A 20,717-nucleotide genomic window follows, 5' to 3' on the forward strand; every position below is an offset into this window, starting at 1 on the left:
GAGCTTTAAAAAAACTGCCGAGCCGGGCGTGGTGGCACACGCCTTTAAACCCAGCGCTCGGGGAGGCGGTGTTAGGAGGATCGCCGTGAGTTCGAGGCCACCCTGAGACTCCATAGCGAATTCCAGGTCAGCCTGGGCTAGAGTGAGACCCTACCTTGAAGAAAAAAAAAAAAATGCTAAGATTTTGAATACCTGTCTGGAAAATTGGACACACACACACTTTTAGGTATGATTTCAGTATACTCCCGACTATTTATTTTGCTTTTTAACTTTTTTTATTTTTTAAAAATATTTTACTTATATGTTAGAGAGAGAGCAAGAGAATGGGCGACCTAGACCCTCTAGCCACTACGAATGAACTCCAGGTGCATGCATCACCTGGTGCATCTGGCTTTACCTGGGTACTGTTGAATTGAACCTGGGTCCATAGACTTCTCAGGCAAGCGCCTTAACTGCTGAGCCATATCTCTGGCCCTGATTTTTTATTTTGATTTCTCGCATATGTGGTATGGAATCTCTCCCTCCACCTGGAGCTGCTGATGCTGTCAGCCAGCCTGTGATTCTCTGCTGTCCCTCAGCTTTTTAGGGGAGTGCTTGGAAGAGTGGAACTCAGCAGTCTCCAGTCTGGCAGGCCCTCATGCTTAAGCAGAAAGTACTCAGCCACTGAGCCATCTCCCCAGGCCCTTATTTTTACCATTTTGAAACAGGGTTACACTGTACAGTCCTGGCTGGCCTTCCACTCATAGCCATCCTCTTGCTTTGGCCACTTAAGTGCTTGGATGATAGGAATGGCCCATCATGTCCAGCTGTACTTGCTCTTTTACAGTCAGAGTCTGTCTCTGTATCGTCCAGGCTGGCCTCGAACTCAAGACCCTCCTACCTCAGCTTCCAGAGCGTAACCTGCTGGAGTGGGGCTTTGTGCTGCCGCCGTCAAGGTTTGACCACAGTCTGCTCTGTGCAGGTGGGGGAGGCTTATTATACATTACTTCTTAACACCTTGCAAGGTAGGGAGACTGAGTCTCAGAGAGGGTGGTGCTCCCTAGGCAGCATGGGAGGGCTCGAGCCAGGGCTACTTGACTGGGAGTCGTGTTCCTGCACCCTGTGGCCTTGGAGACACAGTGCTGCAGGAGCTGTCTCCCTGGGGCTTGGTCAAACCAGGGCTCTAGGGGAGTTGGGAGCCACCATTACTTTCCACCTTACTGTACTTTCCAAGCTTGTGAGCAGGAAGTGCTCCAGGGGGACTAGGCAGGGCGCCCCTCCTCTCCCTTTCCCTCTTGGTACAGGCTGAGCCCCTCTCATGCTGTGTGATGGAAAGTCTGCGTTCATTTGGCTTAAACTGCGGGATTCTGCCTTCCCTGAAGTCACTTCTCTCACCCCAGGCCAGCCGCAGGAATGATATCGGGGAGCCCTTTGGGATGAAGTCTTCCTATAGCAGGATCGAACGACAGGGCTGGGGGTGTGATAAGAGGCTTCAGCCTGTCTTCCCCTTATTAGCAAAGCCACCTTGGTGAGAGTTTTGGCCTGGGTTCAAATCCTCCTATAGTTACTTACAGGCCAGGTGGCTCTACATGGTCCACTTTCTCTGAACCTCAGTTCCCCATCTGTGAAACGGGTTGCCTGGCAAGAAGAATTGCTTAATTGAGATAGTGATGACTGATTGGCAGTGCAGCTTTGCACACATAAGGCCTGGGACCCCCAGAACCAAAAAACCGTGATAATGGTAGTTAGCCATGGCACGTTGTCCTGGGACTGTATAGAAGAGATGCCCACATAGGCCTGCAGGAGGCAGGTCAAACTTAGGCCAAACTGACCTGTGGTTGGAGCAAGCAGTTTGGTGTGTGTGTTGGGGGGGGGGGGACGTTTGAGGACAGAGGTGTCTGTGCTTGGCTGTTGTGGTAGTCAGAGCTGCCCTCGAAGGCACAGAGGCGTTTTCTCTGCCCTGCCAAGTGATTCTGGGGGCCGGACGGAGCACTCTTGGTCCCTTATGGCTCCCTTCCTGGTTCATGAACAGGGCCTCTCTTAGCTGCCCAGCACCCAGAAACAGCCTTGGCCATGTTCACCCCAGTGTGATTTCTGGGGAGTGGGCAGGCGTCTGGGTCGGCAGTCTGGTTCCCATGGGCCATAGGGAGAGACCTGAGGCCGGCAGCCTCCACAGCCGCCTGGGAGACACTGAGCCCGGTCACCAGAGATAAAGGCGCTGCCTGGGCGGGGCTTCCTTGTCAGAGAGAGGCCTTTCTTCCCCGGGCTGCAGGAGGCCTGGGCATAATAGAGCTTCCAGCCATGGAACCCCGGGCTTAGCCTGTTCCCTACCCTTAAGGCCCCTCAGAGCTGGGGAGGAGGGGCAGCTGGGGACCTGGGGCTTGACTAAGGCCTCTGTGTGGATCTTGAGTGGGTGACGCAGTGGAAAACTTGGGGGCTCCCCCAGTGGGTAGAGTCGACACAAAACCCACAGCTTTTGCCTCAAAGGGAATAAAAGATAGATTATCCTGGAGTCAGGTATGAGTGACCTTGGCCCAGGAACACAGATTTAGGTGTTTCATGTTCCAATGTGTTAACAATTTCATGAAGTCTTTTTTAAAAAAATTAATTTCCATTTACTTATTTGAGAGAGAGAGAGAGAGAGAATGGGCACTTCAGGGCCTCCAGCCACTGAAGACAAACTCCAGATGCATGGGCCCTCTTGTGCATCTGGCTTACATGGGCCCTGGGGAATTGAATCTGGTTCCTTTGGCTTTGCAGGCAAGCAATCAGCTAACAGCTAACAGCTAAGCCATCTCTCCAGCCCATCCTTGTTTTAAATTTTTTTAAAATATTTTATTTATTTATTGGAGAGAGAGAGATACAGAATTAGGCAAGTCGAGAGAGAGAGAGAGAGAGGGGGCGCACCAGGGTCTCCAGTCAATGCAAATAAACTCCAGATGCATGTGCCCCCTTGTGCATCTGGCCTATGTGGGTCCTGGGGAGTCGAACCTGGGTCCTTAGGCTTCATGGGCAAGCGTCTTAACAGCTAAGCCATCTCTCCACACACACACACACACACCCCCATGAAGTTTCTTTTTATAGTTACAGGACAAAGGAAGATCATAAACCGAGACACTTTTCAAATACATTTGTGGAAATATCACATAGGGAGGTTACAACAGTTCAGGGGAAATCTTCACCACAGGCCTCAAATGTTGTCTAATGGACATTCTCAGCTTTGGGTGGGTGGAAGCTGTTAGTGTGTTAGTATATTCCAAAAAGGTCTCACCTGATAGTCACAGGGATGTTTAGTTAAACACAGAGGTAGACAATGAATCAGTGGCTGCTGAGGAGCTAAAGCTGGTCTGAGATACTTTGGCTCTGAATCCATACCATTCCATTCTCCACAAAGACAGAAGTTCTGTCACCTCAGAGGATATTTGAAGTATGTCTGGCTTCTTGGTGATTGTAGTCCACACAGGAATCTACAGGTCCTCAGTTTCCTGATTTGCTTACCTTGACCTCAGGAGCCTCCCTCTACTCCTGACTACTCCAGCCATACCCCTTCCCTACATCCCTCCTTCCAGCTGCTCTGCCCTCAGGCTGCTCACCCTTCCTCTCTCTTGATGGTCTCTTTGAGTACAGGACCCCACAGAACAGCAGTACCCAGTCTTCAAAACCCCAGGTAAGGACTGGGCAGATGGCTCAGTGGTAAAAGGTGCTTGCTTGCAAAATCTGCTGGCCTGGATTCAGTTCCTCAGTACTTGTGTAAAGCCAGATGCAAAAAGTGGTGGATGGGGGCTGGAGAGATGGCTTAGTGGTTAAGCACTTGCCTGTGAAGGCAAAGGACCCCGTTTTGAGGCTCTATTTCCCAGGTCCCATGTAAGCCAGATGCACAAGGGGGCGCACACGTCTGGAGCTCGTCTGCAGTAGCTGGAGGCCCTGGCGCGCCCATTCTCTCTCTCTCTCTCTGCCTCTTTCTCTCTCTGTCTGTCTGTTGCTCTCAAATAAATAAATAAAAATAAACAAAAATTTTTTTTTTCTAAAGTGGTGCATGTAGCTAAAGTCTGAATGCATACAGACAGGAGGCCCTGGCATGCTCATTGTCTCTTTCTTTCAAATATATAAAGAAAAATAGCTTAAAAAATAAACGCAGGTCAGCCTCATGGCACCACTGCTCCCTGAAGGCTCAGCGGCTTGAGGGACCTGGCCACCGATGCCTTCTCTGTTGTCCTTGTCATTCTCACCCACAAATCTGCATGCATGCCACCAACTCCCCCTCCCGGTACTTTACACAGCACTCAGCTGCTATCTAGAATGGACGTCCTTGTCTCATTTCTGTCTAGTAAGCTCCTACTCATTCTTCAAGGCCCAATACAAATATCCACTCCTTGGCATGTCCCGTTCTATGGCTGCCCTTGTCCTTTGGCCTTGGCCCACTATGCTTTTTTTCCAGGTTGGGTCTCGCTCTGGCCCAGGCTGACCAGAAATTCAAGCTGGCTACAAACTCACAGGAGTCTTCCTACCTCTGCTTCCTGAGTGCTGGGATTAGAGGCACATTCCCTCACCCCTCCCCCCCATGCCCATCCCATTGTGCTTTTATAGATGACCTTGTAACAGAGTGGCCAATTTTTTTTCTTTTTTCTTTTTTTAATGGACACATCAGGGCCTCTAGCCATTGGAAAGGAACTCCAGATGCATGCGCCCCCTTGTGCATCTGACTTATGTGGGTTCTGGGGAATCGAAACAGCATCCTTAGGCTTTGCAGGCAAACGCCTTAACTGCTAAGCCATTTCCCCAGCCCCAAGGAGTGGCTAATTTTGTGTACCTTGGCCTTGCCCACTGGAGTGGACTGTAGGGATCTTTCCTCCTTCATCGCTGGGTCCTTTCTGGGAGCCCAGGGCCTGTTTGGGAACAGCTCTGCCCATGTTTTATGAATGAGGGAATAAGTGAATTCACTGTCTCCCCTAAAAATAACTTCTTCCTCTATCCTAGAGGCTTTTACAACTCAGCGTGACACCCCCACCAGATCATGGCTGTGGGAGGAGATGATCACAGCACACAGGCTGTTCCTATGCATCACACACCAGGAGGAGCCGAGAGTGGGGCAGAGCTGGGTGGCTTGTAGCGATAGCGAAACCAGCCTCAAAATCTCCACTTTAAAGTTGTGTGTTGGAGGCTGAATTGATAAAGGGGCCATGGGACCTAGCCCCTTTCTGGGGGGATAGCTATGGAAAAGCATGGATGGCTTTCTGCTCTGGGGCCTTGGTTAGCTTCCCTTTGCCCTCTGTCCCTTTCTGCCTGGCTTCTGCCCATGCCTGTGCCAATACCCTTCCTAAGGCCCGGAGACCCCAGGAGTACCCAGCACCCAAACCTTCAGCCCTGTCACTAGTAACAGTGGCTATAGGGGTGACATTTCCACCTCTGAGTGTGTGTGTGAGAGAGAGAGAAGGGGGCCATCCCAGCCCTGTCTTCCTGTGCAGCAAACACTGCCACTGTTCCCATACTGCAGGTGAAGAAACTGAGGCTCACAGAAGTAAAGTGACTTACCATTGCAGTCATTCTCACTCCTGGGTAAAGCTAGGGCTCCAGTCCACATGAGAGTTCCTTATGCCTTTCTGTCGTAGGTCACGCTGCCTCGCTGGTTCATTCATTCATCCATCCACCTATGCATCCAACCATCCATGCATCCATGCATCCATCTGTGCATGCAAGCCATCCAGTAGCCATTTGTGAGTGCATATCCATTGTTGCCCATTTTAGTTGCTTATTTATCCCTGCACTCAGCAGATGTGTGCTGAGGACCTACTGTGCACCAAGGTTTCAGGAGCAAACCTTGAGTTTGGCATGGGCAGAAAGAAAGAATGTATTTAAGCCACCGTGGGGCTGAGGTTTCCCACATCCTTCCAAGGTCAGGCCTATGGCCCTGGGGTCCTGGGGTCTGGCAGTGAGCCAGTATACTTTGGAGCTTTACTGGCCCTGTGGGCCATGCTTGGGACTAGCTAAATTCTTGCTCTTAGCTCTGCCGCCTTATATGTTTCTCCCCCACTCCCTGTCCTGGGTGCATTTCTTTTTTTAAAAAAAATTATTTATTTGCAAGGAGTGGAGGGGGATATGGGTGTGCCAGGGCCTCCAAATGCTGCAAACAAACTCCAGAGGCATGTGCCACTTTGTGCATCTGGCTTTATGTGGGTACTTGGAATTGAATTTGGGTCGTTAGGCTTTGCAGGCAAGCACCTTAACCACTTAGCCATCTCTCCAGTCCCCCCTCCCCACCCAGATGCATTTCTGAAAGATGCTGAGGGGCTTGGATGACCAGGTTCTCCAGCAAGAAACTCAGCTGTACAAAGTGGCCAGCATCAGAGACACGCCTGTGCTGGGGACATCCAGTAGCCTCTGGCCTGACCACAGTTGGGGCACTGCTGGAGACTGGGAGGTGCGTATTCCCCTCCCCCTGCCCAGCCCTCCTGGAAGCCCTCCGCTGCCTAGTGATTCACAGCCTGACGCTGCAGAAAGAGGTGCTGGCTGTACACAGGCTGCCCGGACTTTGTGGTTTTGAACTCAGAGGAGAATTCCCTCCTTGGCTCAGGGTAGGATAACTTACTTGTTGAGAGAGACATTTTTACAAAATAAATCCTTAGAGAAACCAGGCGCTGAGGCGGGAGGCCTGGTGAGGGATTATCTAAATAAACCCTGTTTTTGAAGCTTTGGGCCCAGACAATTCGCCTGAGCCTTTCTCGCTTCCTTGTACTCAGCTTGAGGTCTCTGGTGGCCGTGAGGTCTCTTTTCATGGCATCAGGGCAACCAGGTCCTTCTCCCTTGATGATTCCAGCATTTGGGATCCATGTCTTTCTTTTATGGGGTGAGTCATGATTGTCTAGTGTTTTATTTTAAACAAGATTACTGTTCATATTTGGGGAAGGGCATTCCTTTTGGGGAACTGTCCTGCCCATTGTAGAATGTGGAGCACCCCAGGTTCTGGCTGAGGAAATGTCCGTGGCCCCTATGATCACTGTGTCCCCATAACGCCTAAGGTGTCAGACCCAGGGCCATGGGGTCCTGTGTGCTCTCAGGTTGGGGACGATAACAGAGGGGACAAGAGTGTCCTGGGCCTTGTGGGTCACCTTGAGAAGTTGACTGTACAAACTCAGAAGTGCCCCCAGGGGGTTTGCTTCCAGCTGGGCCCCCAAGCACCTTTCCTGCTTGACCTTGAATTCGCCTCCCTGCCTCCTTTGCTCCTGCTGTTGCCCCACCCACAGTGCTCTTGCCACACTCCTTGCTGCCCAGACCCAAGGTGTCCTTGGATGGCATCAAAAGCCTGTCTTCAGAGTTGTACTTTCTCATCAGCAGAGTGGGGGGCAGCGCAGGTCCTCCTGTGATGGGCAGCTCGTGGACCCTTCCTAACATGGTGATCTAGGGTAAGTACTGACCCTGAGTGGCTCAGTCTGTCTCTGTGGAGGTATGACCAGGGTTGGTTCAGGCACCCATCTCTCCACTGCCCACCGCAGATCTGCCGTCCTCCAGGGCTCCATTGTGGTTGGTAGTAGGGGTGTAGGGCCCCACCCCCCCAAGACCTCCCTAGTCAGTAGCAGCCGTTTTTCCATGCTGACCGGGGAGAGTACCCAAGACATCCCAAGTGCCCATTCTGGGACCTTTCCCCTTGCCTGACACCCCCACACCTGTATCTTTACTTTATTATCCTTCTGCTAAGTAAATGCCCAAAGGAGCCTTCCCAGAGCCTGGCTGGAGCCAGCACCTGCCCCCCAGACTCCCTCTTATCTAAATCAGAGCGTTCTGGTTCTCCTCCAGAGATAAGAGCTGTCTCTGCAAATGCATGCTAAGTGTTCAACACACAGTAGGCACTTAGCCACTTGCTCAGGGGATGGGCAGCTGTGGCTATCTGTCCCCCTCCCCCAGGTATGCCCATAAGGGTGTGGGGCTTAGTGGTTAAGAAACAGACTGGGGCGAGCATATGACCACCGCCAGTCCTGTAATATACTGCCAGGGTTGCTGCCCACACCAAACCACATACACATGGCACATTACACGTAACCTACACATAACACACACACACACACACACACCCATGCACACACACAGGCCAAGAAAACACTAACCAAATAACAACAAACAGATCTATCAGCATCCCTCCTCATGGTGTCACAGTTGGACTTTGGGACATGTTACTTCCTCCCCCCACCGAGCCCCTGTCATCCTCAGGACTAAAGGGGCAAGCCAGCCCTGCAACATGGGGTGTGGACAGCATAATGCAACGTGACCGCTCTGGGACGGCACCCGGATGCTTCATGAGCACTCATTGTTTTCTCCACAGTCTCCTTTTTGGCAGTGCTGGGGATTGAACATAGGGCCTTGCACACGCGAGACCAGTGCTCCACCTCTGTGCTATGTCCACGGTCCTCCTCTTACGTTTTATTTTGAGACAGGGGCTCACTGAATTGCTCAGGGCAATCTTGAACTGCACACTGTACCTCAGCAGGTCTTCAACCCGCAATCCTCCTGCCTCAGTCTCTCAGATTGCTAGGATTACAGAGTTTATCTTTCAGAATTTGTCCCCTTGCCTCATCCACACTGTTTTGTTGCCTGTCGTGTGGGGACAGGGAAAGGTCTGGATGCTTTACTCATCTGTGTGATACATACATTGGGTGAGAAAGGTCTCTAGCAGCAGGGCGGGCAACTGTGTTCTGGTCAGAAATCCAGAAATAGGGGCTGGAGAGATGGCTCAGCACTTAAGGTACTGCAAAGCCTAATGACCAGGGTTCAATTCCCCAGTATCTCCATAAAGCCGATGCACAGGGTGGAGCATGCGTTTAGAGTTTGTTTTCAATGGCTAGAAGCTCTCCCGTGCCCATTCTCTCTATCTGCCTCTTTCTCCTTCGCACTCTCAAATAAACATATAAAATATTTTATGAGGGCGGGGCGGGCGAGGGAGAGAGAATGGGCCACCTCGTGCGCATGCATGACCTGGTGCATGTGTCACCTTGTGTCTGTCTTACATGGGATCTGGGGAGTCGAACATGTGTCCTCAGGCTTTGCAGGCAAGCACCTTAACCACAAAGCCATATCTCCAGCCCAGTAAAATATATTTTTATTAAAAAATCCTGAAATAGCCAGGCGTGGTGGCACACGGCTTTTAATCCCAGCACTCGGCAGGCAGAGGTAGGAGGATCGCTGTGAGTTCGAGGCCACCCTAAGAATACAGAGTGAATTCCAGGTCAGCCTGGGCTAGATTGAGACCCTACCTCAAAAAACAAAAAACCCTGAAATGAAGGGCTGAGGAGATAGCTTAGTTGGTTAAGTGCTTGCTTTGCAAAGGATGAGGACCTGTGTCTGATGAGGACCAGAACTTACATAAGAATGCCAGGCGAGGCAGTTCACATCTTAATCTCAGCAATGGGGAGGTGGAGACAGGAGGATCACTGGGCAGTCAGTCTAGTCTGACTGACAAGTTCTAGGCCAGTGAGTGACTCAAAGTAAAGTGGATGGCAGCTGAGGAACATCACCCACGCTTGTGCTCTGGCCTCCACATACATTCACGCATTTATGCACACTAGAAAATACCTAGCAGTGACTGAGCACCTGCTCCAGGCCTGCATTGAGCCTGGGGGCCCAGTACTGTGTGCATACCTACTGTCATGACCCTCAGAGCTTGGAGGTGGGTCATACAGTCCCGAGGGGAAAACTGCATCACAGCAACCCTAAAAGAGGAGGGCAAGGAAGTGGTTCATTGTAGGGCCTGAAGAATGAGTAGGAACTGGCCTGCCTCACAGGGTGGGGTTGGCACATGAGGTTGGGGGATAGCTTGTGTAGAACCTGGAGACTCTGTCACTGAGGCCGAGGGGAGCAGGTGAGACAGGCTGGGGAGACCAGGGTCCTGAGTATCTGGACAGCAGGAAGTCAGCCAGGCTTTTTTTTTTTTTTTTTTTGGTAGGGAAGAGGGGTTGTGGTGGGTTGGCCTTTCACAGTGAGAAATAAAGTCTTCACGGCCGACCACCCACTGTGGCCGGCACCCGCGCCAGGCCCTCTGAAGGCCTGTCCAAGCCAAACCTCCTTGCCCTGCAAATGGAGAAGTGGGTCAGGCCGGCACCCAGGCTTTTCCCTGTGACCTTCCTGATGGGCATGGGAGGAGCTGGGACACAGCCCAGCTCCTCCGAGCCACATTACACTCCCACTGTGCTCCTGGGATCAGAGCTCAGTCTCGGGTGTGGGTCCCTGTCCTTCCCAATCTGGCTCTCTTCCCTTTTGGAAGAGGGATGGGACTGCCATGCCTGTCTTCCTTCTCCCCAGGGTGCTCTGTAGTCACATGGAGTGAGGGATATGGGTACACACAGCAAGAGCTAGCGAGCCCCTCATCACAAGCTTTCACTTTATCGTAGAAGACGCTTAGGCTCGGAGATGGGGATTGGCTGGCCTCAGATCACACAGCAAGGGAGAGCTAGGGCTGGGATTGGAACTTGGTTTTCTATATCAGCTCTGAGGCCAGACACAAGCAGACCGGCTGGGGCCTGAGCAAGGCCCGCTCATGTCTACCTGTTGTGATTGGAGTAGTTATGGGCCTTCCGTGCAGGTGTGGGCTTGCCAGGTTAACTGTGTTCACAAGAGCTAAAGTGTTTCCAGCACCATCTCTGTGCCACAACGCCACACGGAGTGCCTCTGTCAGATTATGTCACTTAATCCTTGGTGCTTCTCCAGGTGGGAGACAGCATCCGAGGTCAGACCGCAGACAAGGTCGGGGGTTCTAGGCTGACCCGTTTCTACCAGGACAAATTGAGAGGGTTCGAGACCCTCTAAGCCCCTGCCCCCAGTATCTTGCATAGCCAGGAGCAGGGGTGGAGGGGCCCCAAGGTGACTCACCCACCCAGGAAAGCAAAGCAAACACCTTGGAGTGGCATGTGGCCCATGAGCTGGCATTGCTAGACCCCTAGTCACCAATCTCTGACAGCAGGGAGACCTGTTTGGGAACAGGCAGGGATTCTCGGCCTGAGTACCCTGTGCGTGTGACCCTTTTTCTCACCTGGAATAAACCTGTTTACCTCCTTTGATGGGCGACGTGAGCTGTGGAATCTGTCGTGCCAGGTCATGCTGTGGAGCTGAGCCAGTCTACTGAGGAGAGAGACAATGAGTTGGGTGGCCCCCCCAGGCTGCCACTGATGAGCTGGGTAAGCTGGGGCAAGTCACTTCACCTCTCTGTGCCTCATGACATCATTTGGTCAATAAAGACAAATACCCACCTGGTGGTCTGTGCCAAGGCAATGAAAAGCCACAGATAGAGTGCCTCGAGAAACAACACTGTGGGTAAGGACCAGAATGAGTCTAAATTTCCCCTTCCAAAGCCTACCTTGCCACTTGAACAAATCATTTAATCCTCTCTGGCCTCCCTGCAAAATGCAGCAAGTCATCTTATCTGCCTCACCAAGTTATTAAAGTGTTTCCACACGTAGAGCCCTTAATGCCTCGCGCAGGTTCAGTGTCTCATACGCTGTGACCGAGGCTGCCAATTCTGTCATCTTCCTCGCCCAGCTTGCTCCCCTTTTCTCCTTGGCTGCTAGGAAGCTTGGCAAAGATGGTTTTCTTTCTTTTTAAAATACTTTTATTAATAGAGAAAAGGATACAAATAGCCTCCATGTAGCTCTGGACAATTTTGATTTAAAATTAAACTCCAGTATGTTTCACACACAATATATATATATATATATATATTTCTTATTTACTTGCAAGCAGAGAGACATGGACAGGAAACAGATGAAGAGAATGGGCGTGCCAGGGCCTCCAGCCTCTGCAAATGAACTCCAGCCGCATGCGCCACTTTGTGTATCTGGCTTCGCATGGGTACTGGGGACTCAAACTCTTCAGGCAAGCGCCTTAGCCTCTGAACCATCTCTGCAGCCCAAAGGTGGTTTTTTGATCAGGTTCACAGAAGAGCTCTCTTTCCTGACTTTGAAGTCATCTAGCACTCTTCTAATGCATACATGTGTGTGCAATATATAGATGTACATACATACATATATTAAAGGTACCTGCAGTTCTCCACCCTATGAGAGCCAGCAGAGTAGGTATGTGCGAGGGTATAAGGGTCCCTCTTAAGAGGTCTGTAAGCTTCTAGTCATCAGGCCTGTCGCGTTCATCCCTTTCTGCTACCTGGCTTTGCTACGGGAACAGCCTTGTTGGTGCCCTGGAAAAAAAATGAGCAGCAGAGGGCAGGGACTGGGGTGTGCATGTCATCTAGAATCTTCTTTTCCCCGTTGCTAAGCCCAGGGCTAGGCACATGAATACCCATCAGAAATCTGTGGGCAAATGAAGGACTGAACCTGAAGTGACAATAGGGTCTCTTGGCCATCTGGTGTCACAGTTCTTTCATTCCAACTGGAGAGTCATTGTCCTGACCCTTCAGTGAGGGATGTGGAAGGAAGCCACGATGGAGCGGAGAAGGGCATTCCTCTCAGCCACTGGCTGGTGTCTCCCTGGGGCATTTCTTCTCGCTTTCAGCTGTGCCTCCCATCATTGGGTCCCCAGCCTGTGCTGGGGACTCTGGGAGCTCCAAGCTGAGTCTCTCTGTCCCTTCCCTTGTGGGATACCCAGAAACATGGGAAGGTGAAAGTGTGGGCTGAGCAGGGGAGGGGGGCCACTGGCCACTGATGACCACCCTCCAAATATTCCCTTCACAGGACCTTCCCATCAGTGTTTGAATTATTTTATAATGACCACAATAACAATGGTCATTTCCTGAGAGCCAACTCTGTGCCCAGTGAGGAGAAGAGCCTCACCATGTGTGTTCTCATTGGTCTGCCCTCACAACCTCAGAAGCAGGCAGCATGATCTTTATTTAAGTCCATGAGGAAACAGAAAAGAGCAGAACATGACTTGTTCGAGGTCACCCAGCCTGGAAACATCAGGAGTGGAACTGAAGGGCCCGGGTTCCTGTTCTCACTGTAGCTGATGCTATCTGGCCATAAAGGGGGGTGGAGAGCGGGGCTGAGCAGGAAGATTTGGGGTGAGAGGAGCTGCGGGGGTGGGGAGGAGGAGAAAGGAAGCCAGGAAGGCCCAAGAGGAGGGCGAGCTATGGCTGGGCACCTATGGCATCACCCTGGCCCTGTCCTCTCCCCAGCCAGACACTGGACATGCTCCATTTGTGTTTACCAGGGTGTCGGGCAAAGAGGGCTCGGGGGAACGGGAGGTGGCATTAAATAACGCTGAATCACACAGTGAGAAAGTCCCCCCTAGCCCTGCTCCCCGCGCCTGCTGATTACTCACAGAGAAAGTCTGTTTCCTGCCAACATGTCTATAACACCTCTCTGACAGCCCCTAATCTCTCTTTTCATTGGGAAAAGCCAGTCTCCCTCTCAGACCCTGCCTGGGAGCCAAAATGCCAGGGCATCTCCTCCATTTCCTCGTGTGTAGTTTAGAGGATGTAGTTTTAACAAACACACGCTAAATGCTCCCCAAATATCATGCCATTTCATACCCAGGGCAGGCACTCATGCATCCTATAGACAGTCAGGAGAGGCACAGAGAGATGAGGTAACTTGCCTGAGGACACACAGCTAATGAGTGTTAGAACAAGGCCCCGAAACTCAGGCAGCTGGCTCCAGAACCCAAGTTTAGCCTCCTCCCCAAACCGCCTCGGGTTATAGGGATTAGTGCTGGGTTTCTTCTTGTTATGGTGCTAACCTGATTTTTTTCCCCTTTACTAATGAATATATTTCAGTAGAAATAGGTGAGTCAATTTGAAAGTAAAGCATGGCCCCCAGTGACACAGATATAGCCAATGACATGAAAGTAGTTCAGCAGCCACTGAGGCTGGAAGAAAGCTGGGGGTTCTGAAGCCCTTCTTTTGCTAGAAGGGGCACCTGAGCTCAGAGAGGGATGGGGACCTGGCAAAAGTTGCACAGCACTGCAAGGTGCCAGGGCCTCTGGAAGCCCTCACCCACCACCCACGCTGTCTGCTTCCTGCTCTCTGAACGGATGGGGCAGCTGGCAGAAGCACAGGGGTGTGTTCACCTGCCCGGGGGCGCCCTCGTCCCTCCGTAACAGGATCCCTGCCATCTCAGCTATTCCTAGCACACCAAGGGCAGGGCAGGCCCCGTCCGCAGTCATCACTGCCGAGCTCACCGCTGCCTCCTGAAGCTGAGAGCTCTGTCCTGGGCCTGCCATCACGTTCACTTCCGTGTCCTTCTAGAGGCTTCTAGGGCCCTGTGCTTGAGAGATGTGTGCACGCTCAGGCTCAGACCCCGGTTCGGCCCTCTCCACCCTGCGTCCAGCCTGAGTCCCTCTTCGGGGTGGATGTCTTCTGGAGGTCAGCCGTCCTCTTATTCCCGGTGGCCTGGGAGGAAGAAAGAGTCATGGGAAGTGGGCTGTGATGTCACTGCTCAGCTCTTTTCCAAGTCACCGTGCCCCAGGGCCACCTCTATCATGAAGGCCACCAGCCTGCCCGTCCTGGTCCTGGGAAGCAGAGGGCGTCTAGGATTGTGGTCTGTCGTAGTGGGGTGCTGTGGAGACCCTCGCTTCTCTGCGTCATAGAGGGACACTGGAGCCCTGCTTCTCTCAAAATCAACCCTGCTCAGGAGAGGCACCCTGGGGACAGAGGCCTAGGTGCTAGACCACAGCTGCTCACAGGCCTCACGTATCTCCTCCCAGGCTGTTTCCTCATCTGTCAGATTTTGCCTACCATGAGGCTAACCACAGAAATGTCCACTATACCCTACACATGTTACATGTGATCCTCTTCATGTCTTCTAGCCACAGAAAAATCACTTCATGGCTCTCTTTTATCTTTGTTTGTTTCATGTGTGTGTATTTGCATGCATGTGTGTGCACGAGCCCGCCCCAGGGCTGTGGGGCCAGAGGTTGCTGTCTGATGCCTTCTTGAAGTGCTTTCACTTTATTTATTGAGTCATCATGCTAGTCCAGCCAGCCAGCTTCCCAGGAGACCCTCGGCTTTCACCTCGGAGCTCCGGGATGACAGGCAGGCTGCCATGCCCACCCTGCCTGCGTTTACGTGGGTGTAGCGGGTCCTCAGACTTGCATGGCCTGTGCATTACCCACTGAGCCACCCTCTGCCCTCGCAGCACTCCCACGTCACCACGTGGACGGACGCACACGGGAATGGAAAAGCTACCATCCTGTGAGCCTCTGAGAAGTTCCTGAGCAGTGTGGCATGCTGGCTCCTATTTTGCTTCCCATTTGTTCTTTAGTCACCAATCTCTGGTTGTCACCCACTCGTGGGCGAGGCCTCATGTTGTGGCGAAAGGAAGGAGAGTCCCAGATTGGGGGGCCAGGAAAGCTTAGATTCTGGCTGCATGACACTGGGCAAGTTGCCTTGCCTCTCTGAGCCTCGGGCTCCTCGTCTGGCCAGTGGGGCCCCACCGTGCCAGGCGGATGCGCAAGTGGCACAGGGTGGTGCGTGCACGGTGCTTGGTGGGTACTTGATAGATGACGGCTGTGCTGTTTGTGATCACAGCACATGGGCCCTCAGCTTGGCTCTGTTGACGGGTTGAGTGTCTTTGGCAGACAAGCCAGTGAGTCAGTCCCAGGCCCCACATCGGCCTGGGTGGTCAGGGAGGGCTTCCCGGAGCTGTGTGAATGGGGGGGCCGAGTGCAGGCCGTGGCTAGCAGTCCTGGGATGGGGGGGGGCGTGCCTCTGTCCCGGGCTGCACTCAGGCTGTGTGTGGGGGAGAGGCAGGAGATGAGCTGTTGAGTAGACGTACCCCCTGGGGACAGTTTGTTGGGGAGCTTGACAAGGTCAAGGATCTTACGGAACATCCTCGAACTTCCCCTCCGTAGCCTGGTGCGGATCTATCATTCCCGTATTTACCTAAACCCTTGCTGGACCCATTTGTATCCCGCGCCTCTCCAGCTCGGCACTGCGTAACGAGATCCAGATGTGAGGAAGGGGCGTCCCCAAGTCTCCCCACCGGGCCCCAGGGCGTGGGATGAGGGGGTACGAGGAAGACCTAGAGCCTGCTCCCCAGCCTGCCTCCCCCGGCTGAGAGCTGACCTCAGGTCCCCGGGGCTGCCCAGGTCACCCTGAGGCCCTTGAGTCATGGGCCTTCGTGTCCCCAGGGCCCGAGCTCTCAAGACACCGGAGCCCCTATGTCACTCCAGGGGTGACGCCATAGCCTGGGTGATCTTCCAGCCACATCTTCAACCTGAGCAGTATTAGGGCTCCCAGGGGCTTAGAAACCATTTTGTAATGTGGTCCCCTGTTGGTGCTCATAACTTCTACTGTCTTGAGCCATGCTTCTACCATTGTTCTGGAAATAACTCACTCTTCTATTTATCGGAGTAAAAACAAGTCAATGTATTTAGAAGAAAAGGCCACATCCCTGCCATAAATAAGGCCCCGACGTCTTGCGACAAACAGAAGGTGGTTGTGGCTGTAAATACAGCAGCTGTGAGGGAACCTGCATCTGCCCAGCTTGGCTCTCACACTCGCTGCTGGGCTTCTGTGCAAACCAGAGTTCTGGGGACTGGAGAGTCTCTAGAGGTGGAGAGACATCAAGGTCAGAGACTGCTGTGTGGGTGCCTATGCTTACTCTCGTGGGGACCTGGTGCAGGCCATGCAGGCTGCGCCTTGGAATGGTCACTGTCGTCCCTGTCCTGGCTGCTCCCTGGAGGTACCGTTCTGCTTGCTGTGGGCAAAGCAGGTGGGGAAACCTGCAGGGGCCCCAGCGGACACCCTGCGCCTATACCAGCCTCAGTTCCGTGTTAGGGAAGACCACCGTGTACCAGAGATGCAGTCACATCCTGGAGGCTGCGTGGATGCATTCTCTTTGAGACCAAGAGAAGCTGAAAAGAAGAAAGGCTGTCACTTTAGTGCAATCCTTAAATGCAGTGCCAGGTACCGCTTCATCCCTGGGGGCCGTCTTGGGAGGAAATGTAGGTCCCATGCCAGAGGGGACTTGCGTGAGGCGTGTCACTGTGGGGACCTGCCTTCCCTGAGTTCCTTGATTCCCACTTTTACCAACCAGAAAACATTTTTTAGACAGATACAGGAGAAAAGAGACCCCAAACCGAATAGGCAGGAGGCAGCCTCGGCTAAGCTATGGCCTAGAAAAAGAAACCACTGCCTCATGAACTCATGATATTAGGGCCTGACACGTGGCACTGGGGCCAAGGAGCCCTCTCATGGAGCTTGGAGAAGGCTTCTCAGAAGAGGCACTTCCTGGGCCGGGGACAAAGCTGGAAGCCCTGAGTTCGAGTCTTTGCTCTGCTCTGAAATGGCCACGTGGCTCTAGACAGTTCCTTCACTGCTCCCTGCCTTGGTTTCCATATCTGTAATGTGGCATGAGGCGACTTCTCTCTCCAAAGAGTACTTAGGAAATTATGTAAGTTCACAGCTGTTTTCAGCAGGGCCTGGCACACACCGTGTTTGCTTGCTGGGATTCTTAGTGCTTTTGGGCCCAGGGGAGAAGACAGAAGTGAAGTTGTTTGGTCAACACGAGTGGCCGTGCACCATGCCCCATGGCTTGTATAACTCCTCTCAGGTGGTCCTCACAGTCTGGAGGGTGAGGTCTTTGAGAAGGTGGGGATGTGCCAGGGCCACACCCCTGTGGGGTACAACCATGTCTTCCCTGGGTGCATCGAGTTTCACTACAGGGATTGGTGCCAACTGTCATGGCTGGACAAAAAGATCACAGGGCCACTGTGACAGGGGCTGGAGGGGCGGCAGGCCGAGGAATTTGGGGGAAAAGGTTCACACTCTCTCCCACGGGCCCTGGGGAGCCACTGGCAGGCCACGAGCAGGGAGTGACATGATAAAGCGGGTGTTGGGGACGGTCAGTGCGTCTGCGGTTTCAGGATGGATGGGCGGAGGGAAGGCCCAAAAGGGAGGCAGGAAGCCCAGCTGGGCGACTGGCCTAGGAAGGGACCTGAGACAACTCAGAGGCTCCGGCCAGAGTGACCTTGGGACTCAGGTCAGGCACAGCTTGGGTAAGGCCTGGGGCTGAGGTCTTCAAGGGACCTCGATGATTGGACCCCCCTCAGCCAACATGGCTTGCTCTGGGATGTCCGGGGCATCCTGGCTGCGCGGCGCAGCGCCCGGCCGCCTGCAGATTTATGAGGTGTGGGGGATGCGGGCGGGGGTGGAGGCGTGTGAGACAGGCCTGCTGGGAGTGGGGAGAGCCTAGGATGTTCTCCAGCCTCCGACACGGACACGCTGACCTGGATTCCACCTCATGCACCCCCAGTCACAGTTCTTGAGAGCTGGGCCCTTGGCAGGATGGCACCTGCCACCTCAGTTTCTCCTCACAGATATCCTGAGGGATAAGTAGAGCAGAGCCACATACCAGACTCTCAGACATGAGGAAGCTGTAGAAAGAATGTTCCAGAACTTTGTGTACCACAGTCAGAAGATATGTATGATCCGAAACAGGTTATGGTGTTATTTTCAGAGCCAGAATGATTCCATTAGTGACTTTGAAAGGAATACATTTGTATTACTATACATTTATGCCTCTATAAATACATTTAATATGCAGTAAAATGGCTAATAATCAATTATTGTACCTACCCCTGGGGATGAACTGTTACTTTCCATTATATTTCCCTAATATCTTATAATAAACATATTTTTTCACATAAGAATTTTTTTTTTTTTGAGGCAAAGTCTCAGGCTGTGTGGATGAGGATGACCTTGAACTTTGGCCTCTCCCTCCTAAGTGTTGGAACTACAGGCATTTGTCACCATGCCCAGAAAGAATTAGGGGGGAAACTGCCTCAGAGTAACGGTAAGAGCAGTATTGGGGGAGGGACTCTCTTGCCGTGAGTGATGAGCAGGTGGCTGTGGAGACTGAGGATATCCAGGCTCTCTGGGGGCATTCTACAGTTCTTGGGTGATTCACTCTGCTGAGCGTCCCAGGATCCCACCCACCAGGCCCATTTCAGATGTGTTCAAGAGGTTAAGGAGGGTCTCTCCAGAGCAGGAGTTACTGAAGGATGGAAAGATTTAACCAGACAGAAAAAGGCAGGGCGTTCAAGCAGGGAGACCGAGAGTAGACCTGACTGTGCAGATGTGAACAAAACCCCAGCTCCTTTGCTGGCCAGCAGGGCACTCAGAGCATCTTTTATCATCCGTTAGAGCCTCAGTTTCCCCCTCTGTGCAATGGTTGTTTTGATGACATCACCGGTGCACACAGCTAGCTTCCACAGCTTTAAAAACATCTAGTTAGGGCTGGAGCGATGGCTCAGCAGTTAAGGCACTTGCCTGCAAAGCCTAACCACCTGGGTTTGATTCCTTAGTACCCATGTAAAGCCAGATGCACAAAGTTGCTTATGCATGTGGAGTTTGCAGTGGCTGGAGGCCCTGGCACACCCATTCTCTCTGTCTGTTTCTCTTCTCTCTATCTGCTTGCAAATAAATAAATAAAAATATTTTTTAAACTTTATTGATTTATTTTTATTTATTTATTAGAGACAGAAAGAGGGAGCGAGGGACAGAGAACGGGCATGCCAGGGCCTGTAGCCTCCGCAAACAAACTTAAGATGCACATGAAACCATGTGCATCTGGCTTACATGGGACCCGGAGAATCAAACTTGGGTCCTTAGGCTTCACAGGCAAGCACCTTAACTGCTAAGCCATCTCTCCAGACTATCTACCTACCTACCTACCTATCTATCTATCTATTTATGTGAGGCGGGATGGGAATGGGTGCACCAGGACCTCTTGCCATTGCAAATGAACCCTAGACACACATGCCACTTTGTGCATCTGGCTTCACGTGGGTTCTGGGAAATAGAACCTGGGAGGGCAGGCTTTGTAAGCAAGCGCCTCTAACCAGTGAATCCTTTCTCCATCTTCCGCAGCTTTTTTTTTTTTGAGGGGGGTCCCAGGTCCTTGCACACAGGAACGCCAAGCTAGCACTGCACCCCCTAGCTATACCCACCCAGCTTGCTTTCAATGTGTGGTGATTGCTGAGAGGTAGAAAACACCCTGCCAGAAATCCAGGACTCCAGCCTGGAAAGGCAGAGGGTCAGGAAGGGTCACATTGAGGGACATGGGAGATGTTCCTGCCAAGTGGGGCACCCTTGGCAGCTGCCCAGTCACAGGGAGGTTGCAATGGGTTGTGAAGCCACCCGGCCAGCCTTGGATTCAAATCCAGCCTGTGGGGGTGCCGAGCCGAAGCTGGCTGTCACTTACCTGGTACAGTCCCACTCCATGGCCAGAACTCCCAGAACTCCTGTAAAGCGGGACACCAGGCTGCCGGAGCTCTCGGAAGCCAGCATGGATTCTGGCTGCCGTGAGAGACTGTGAGAAATTGGGACTCAAGTCGCGGTGCCACTTCTCACTCATGGTCATGGCTTGAATGAGTCAGGTGCTTTCTCTGGGGCTCAATTTTCCTCTCTGGGTGGCAGATGGGAGACACAGTAGACCTATTTCTGAGAGAACCTGAACGTCCATAGTGAAGTTGAGCTAGTGACATGAGCTGGTTCATATCCTCATCTTCCAGCCCAGAAATTGGTACCCAGAGGAGCCAGTGGATAATGGGTGGATAGATGGATGGATGGATGGGTGGGTGGGTGGGTGGGTGGGTGGGTGGGTGGAACAGTGGATAGTGGGTAGTTGGCTAAGTAGAGAACACACCAGAAAACAAGTGGGTCAGACCTTGGATACTCAGGGCCTTTGCACTTGCCTTATCCTCTTGGAACATTTCTCCTGGCTCCTTCCTGGCTGGCCTTCCCCAGAGCATCCCTAAGGAGCACCAGACTCAGCAGCCAGTGCTCCGCCCATGGCCCTGGAGCA

The 20,717-nt window shown here is 52.5% G+C and overlaps 1 protein-coding gene across 4 annotated transcripts in view; it reads left to right on the forward strand.

The window, feature by feature from the left end:
- Positions 1-20,717, forward strand: part of Ephb2 (EPH receptor B2) — a 186,217-nt gene that overhangs the window by 21,164 nt on the left and 144,336 nt on the right. The window lies entirely within an intron of this gene.

The sequence above is a fragment of the Jaculus jaculus genome, chromosome 5 (genome assembly GCF_020740685.1).
Source record: "Jaculus jaculus isolate mJacJac1 chromosome 5, mJacJac1.mat.Y.cur, whole genome shotgun sequence".
NCBI classification, from domain to species: Eukaryota; Metazoa; Chordata; class Mammalia; order Rodentia; family Dipodidae; genus Jaculus; species Jaculus jaculus.